The sequence below is a fragment of the Budorcas taxicolor genome, chromosome 5 (genome assembly GCF_023091745.1).
Source record: "Budorcas taxicolor isolate Tak-1 chromosome 5, Takin1.1, whole genome shotgun sequence".
NCBI classification, from domain to species: domain Eukaryota; kingdom Metazoa; phylum Chordata; class Mammalia; order Artiodactyla; family Bovidae; genus Budorcas; species Budorcas taxicolor.
In genome coordinates this window covers 52932112-52938115 of record NC_068914.1, presented here as the reverse complement: position 1 = coordinate 52938115, position 6004 = coordinate 52932112, and the positions used below count along the sequence as shown (strand labels likewise).

Here is a 6004-nt window from a genome sequence, read left to right as displayed (position 1 = left end):
TAATGGCTTAACTTATGATATTTAAATATGTACATATATGACATGTAGACCTCTATTTTGTACTTGTCCTGAGCCCTGGAAAGATTAGAAATGAAACTTGAATTTTCTTTAAAAACCTTATCAAACAAAATTCCTACTTTGGATATAATTCAAACACTTACAAATACAGAAATGCTTTCACAAGAAGGTTAGGAATATTTCCAGAGTCATAGAAGAACAGAGATAGGAAATATAAAAGAAAGATGAAAAGATATGAGAGACATAATGAGAAATGTCTTCCAGTTCAAAGAGGAGAAATGAAAAGAGAACCAAAATTTTCAAAGAAATAATGTCTAAAAACTTCTAGAATTTATAGAGATGCATTTCTTTAAGTTCAGGGAGCTTAACAAATCCAAAGCTAGATACATAAAAATCAAAACAAATGTTTTACAGTAAAAATGCATAAAGGGGGGGATTTCAAAGCAATTACAGGCAAAAGATGTTAATATGCACATAGAAATAAAAAGGGCATCAACATGAGACTTCTCAAAGCAACAGAGGAAGCCAAAAGACTTCTGAGAAAGGTAACTGTCATCCCAGAATCAGGCACCCAGATATATTATCATTCAACACCCAAGGCTAAATAAAGACATTTCCAGATAAAAGTAGGTAGTTTCTTACAAATAAAGCCTCCTTAAAATAACTTATTTTGAGGAAGTAAGGAGTCATATTGAAAAATATTTCAGAATCTAACATTTCATTTTAGAACAAAGAAAATTATAAACATGGATAAAGTCAATCTTGACAGTAAAAAGTTAATAATCATGATAATATGTCAAATTTGAGTAGTGTTATGGGTTGAATTGTATCTCCCCCACTACTTGGCATGTATATATTGAACTCCTTAACCCCTAGTAGCTCAGAATGTGACCATATTTTGAGATGGGTCTCTACACAGATAATCAAGTTAAAATGAGGTGGGCCCTAATCAATTAAAAAAACTGGGGTGGGCTCTAATCTAACACGACTGGAGTCTTTATGAAAAGGGGAAAATTGGACACAGAGACACACAAAGAGGGAAGAAGATGCAAAGAACACAGGGAGAAGATGAGCATCTGTAAGACAAGGAGAGTGGCCTGAAACAGACCCTTGTCTCCCAGCCAGCAGACAGAACCAACCCTGCTGACACCTTGACTCTGGACAGCTACAGCTGCCGCTAAGTCGCTCCCATCGTGTCCGACTCTGCGCGACCCCATGGGCTGCAGCCCATCAGGCTGCCCCGTCCCTGGGACTCTCCAGGCAAGAGCACTGGAGTGGGGTGCCATTTCCTTCTCCATGACTCTGGACACCAAGACACAAAACTGTGAGGCAATGAACTACTGTTATTTAAGCCAGCCAGGCTTTGGTAAAAAAAAATGTCAGAATCAGAGTTTTGTAATGAATTACATAAGACTGATGTGGATGGTTTGAAAACTTTCCAAGGTTTAAGAATATTATAGAGATAGTAACATCAGATTTTACGTATGCATGTGAAAACTCTGATGAACAAATAATGGGTATGGAGAGTGTACTTCCAAAATTAACTGAAGGGAGAAAACAGAATGTAAAAACTCAATTTTTAAAAACGGCAATAAATAATGAGGAAATACCTAAAGGAAGCTAAAACATAATAAGTACAAGTGAGATGGCAGAAGTAATTGCAAATATTAATATACCATTTATTTAAAAAAATCAAATGAACTAAAGTCAACTGTTGAGTAGAAAAGATAGATGAGATTAAATAACTAAAATCTAGCAATAACTTTTACAAAATATATACCTACAAGTACAGCTGAAAAGTAGTTTGGAAAAAGAATTGTAAGAAAATTAGGAGTAAAATATTTTTAGGTATATCTTTAAAATGCCACAGCATATTTTTATAAATCATTTTTAAAATCAGCTTAAGTAATAGCATTTCCCATGTGGTATGTATTATTTATATAATAATAGGTAATCAGGGAGAAAACATTCATTCTTTTCCTTTTGTTTTAATATCTAAAAAACATATTGGGTTTTAAATAAAACAATGAGGCTCCACAAAGACAAGATACAGCTTTACTAGTACATTTTCTATATTATGTATAAATATTATACTCATTACAATAATAACTTTCCTAGCAACTTTGATATTCATTAAGTTATTCACTTCACTTCAGTCGCTCAGTCGTGTCCGACTCTTTGCGACCCCATGAATCACAGCACGCTAGGCCTCCCTATCCATCACCAACTGCCGGAGTTCACTCAGACTCACATCCATCGAGTCCGTGATGCCATCCAGCCATCTCATCCTCTGTCGTCCCCTTCTCCTCCTGCCCCCAATCCCTCCCAGCACCAGAGTCTTTTCCAATGTGTCAACTCTTCTCATGAGGTGGCCAAAGTACTGGAGATTCAGCTTTAGCATCATTCCTTCCAAAGAAATCCCAGGGCTGATCTCCTTCATTAAGTTATTAGTATAGTGTTTATCTAGAGACTGCAAAATCTAATAAAATTTCAACTAGGAACATCTAAAATCCATATTTTTACTTTTTTGATAAATTATGTTCTAGGTCACCTGAAAATTAATATAGAAATTAACCATAGATATATACAAATTACAGATATGACAGATACCAACATTACCATGTATAGGTCATTGAGCTAGCAGAAAATTAGTGACTTCAAATGAGTGAAAAGATAAAATTTTAAAGATAGAAAATAACATTTTTTGATTTGCTAGAAAGAAACCTTAAATGATCAATTTTTTCAGATTATTTTTGTATCTGTTTACCAAATTAAATAAAAGACAAAAAAGTTTTTCTGTATTTTCAGGTATGAAGTACATAATGGAAATAGTGATAAATCATGATAAAATAGTACTAAATTAAGAGTGCGAAAATAAAAAAAGGAATTCTAAGAGTATCTGACTGTCCCACGTGTGAAGTGATGGTTTCATCACAAAGGCTTGAATAAATTAGGGTAATCCCCAGCTGTATACAGGAGGAAGGCGGGAGCCTGTTCTGTGCATCACAGGATGCCCTGGTTCCTCTTATCCCCTCCTCAAAGTCACGACAATAATCAAAACTGTCTACAGACATAGCAATATGTCTCACATGAGGCAAGATTATTCCTGGTTGAGAATCACTGATTTGAGTATTTCAATGGCACCCCACTCCAGTGCTCTTGCCTGGAAAATCCCATGGACGGAGGAGCCTGGTAGGCTGCAGTCCATGGGGTCGCTAAGACTCGGACACGACTGAGCAACTTCACTTTCACTTTTCACTTTTATGCATTGGAGAAGGAAATGGCAACCCACTCCAGTGTTATTGCTTGGAGAATCCCAGGGATCGGGGAGCCTGGTGGGCTGCCGTCTATGGGGTCGCACAGAGTCAGACATGACTGAAGCGACTTAGCAGCAGCAGCAGCTTATTTTTATTATTATTTTTTCTTAGTGTTACTTCAATAGTTCCAATTGTATTTCATTTTACTAAAGGTTATAAATATGTTCAATATATAGGCCAGGAAACTTTAGCTAAGAAAATGACTGACACTTGAATGGAAGCAGTGATATCTATATAAAGCACGTCTTTTCAGGGTATTTTTAAAGTAGCCTGAAATATTTTTAGTTCTCTAATATGATTACTAAGGAGGCTCATTAGCATTCTTTTTGGCTGGTTTGATGTATTAGGGATCTCAGTTGCAAATAGAATCTTAGTACAAATTTAATTTAAAGAAAGGCAAATCTGAGGATATCTCAAGTAACCGGACGGCAGCATAGCAGCTGGTCTGTCTTCTGTAAGCTGGGTAACGCACAGCCCAGAAATAATCTCACTCCTCTTCTTTCTCTTTATGTGTCTACTCTATGCTTTTATCTTAAACTTTTTACTATGAACATTTTCAATTATACACAAAATTAAAGGAAAGGCTATAGATAGCTAACAGCAGTTCACCTATAACTCAGCTTCATCAATTAAAATATTCTGTCCTTCCCATTTCATCTCTTACTTTCTTCTTTCACTCCACATTATTAGAACATATTAAGGCAAATTCTGGACTTGTTATAACATTTCTGTAGCTAATATTTCTGTACACACCACTAAAAGATACATTCTTTTTAGTAATATAATCATAAAACCATTATCACATGTAAATTTAAAGTAAAGTTAATTTATTAGTGTCATCAAATATGCCATCAGTGTTTAACTGTCCTTTGATTGTGTCATAAATGCCTTTTAATAGTTGATTTGTTTAAATTGGAGTCCAAACAAGTTCAACATTTAGCACTTGGTTGATCTGTCACTCAAATATGTTTCAATCTATAATAATTCCCAAATCCTCTTTCTTTCCATAATCTCTTCAATTGGTCAAAGAAACTGAGTTACTAATCATATAGAAATTTCTAAATTACATAGTTTTGCTAACTATGTCACCTTACCATAAAATGTCTCTCTCCTGTCTATATCATTTAATTTCATATTTAGATGCTCATAAGACTTAGATTCACATTTTTTGGCAAAAACAGTTCACAAGTGGTACTGTATACTTAATTCTTAGTTCTTCTGATTCTATCAAACCAGAAGCAAAAAATGTTGACTAGTCTCTCCTATGTGAAGTTCCCTACCTCTTCCTCTTCCTTATTAAATGTCTAATAGTCCAAAATTATGTATTTTCTTAGCATTATATAGTTTTAGTGTGTGCGATTATGCCACACGAACTACTAGTCTTCTTTAAAATCAAAGTGAGCCCATAATCAATGAGTCTATTTTTGAATGGATTCTAAATCATGTCTGAGCACTACAGCCACACCATTGTGATAAGTGGATAACTTCCCAAATGTTATTTGAAGAGGCTAAAACTCATTCAGAGGTATAACTCATAGTAAATTTGCTTAAAACAAAAGTGTCATGGCCTTATAATCTCACTATAAAGCTGGTGACAAAGCTCATAATAGTGATCCACTAGACGTGACTACTGTGTTAGACCTTACTAAGCAGTTTCACATCCTCAAGTTCATTCAGTCCCCTCGACAGATGAGAGCAATGCTGGCAAGCTGGCTGGTGCCCGGGGATGGATGTGCTCCTACCTGACAGCCATCTGTTCTTCTCCTGTAGAAGGGGACTGATGGCGGTGATGTGACTGTCCCTCTAATAAATGCAGTCCTGCTACCAGAGACAGCCCACTCAATTTTAATAATCAGCTTTAAAATATGAAAATCAGGGTGGAAAAGTTGGACTGGGTTTTGATGAACAACTCTATACAAGCAGGATACACAGGTAATGTAGGAAATCATTTTAATGATGGTAGGGATCACCCGCATCATATTACAGAAGAGGAAATTGAGACCAAACCCAGGAAACTTAAAGATGAAGCCATCGCCCATGGGGATTGTGTTTCTATTTATTCATACGTCACTAATTACTAAGATACTTATGATCTGTGCACTGGTGGTGGTAGTTTGGTCGATAAGTCATGTCTGATCTTGCGACCCCGTGGACTGTAGCCCACCAGGCTCCTCTGTCCATGAGATTCTCCAGGCAAGAATACTGGAGTGGGTTGCCATTTCCTTCTCCAGGGGATCTTCCCAAACCAGGAATTGAACCTGGGTCTCCTGCATTGCAGGCAGATTCTTTCCCAACTGAGCTATCAGGGAAGCCTGGATCTGTGCATTAAGATTAAGTATTACTCAGTGCAACAGTAGGCTGAGACCTTAAACATTCAAAATTGGATCTCTGTGAGAAAATCCTGACAGAAGTCCTATCAGGGAGATGTGTGTACTCATTCCTAGCCAGGCTGTTCCAAGACAGGAAAAAATAAAAAAAAAATAAAATGAAACATATGGAAACTCACGAACAAAGGGAAGATTATTTAACTTCATTATATTACATATAATTAGCCTTCCCTGATAGCTCAATTGGTAAAGAATCCGCCTGCAATGTAGGAGACCCCAGTTCGATTCCTGGGTCAGGAAGATCCGCTGGAGAAGGGATAGGCTAACCACTCCAGTATTCCT

The 6004-nt window shown here is 36.4% G+C and overlaps 1 non-coding gene across 1 annotated transcript; it reads right to left on the bottom strand.

The window, feature by feature from the left end:
- Window positions 1-5572: 5572 nt before the first annotated feature.
- On the bottom strand, window positions 5573-5644 carry TRNAC-GCA (transfer RNA cysteine (anticodon GCA)). Its single transcript has one exon. It is a non-coding gene; the product is annotated as a tRNA-Cys (tRNA).
- Between the last annotated feature and the right edge of the window lie 360 nt (window positions 5645-6004).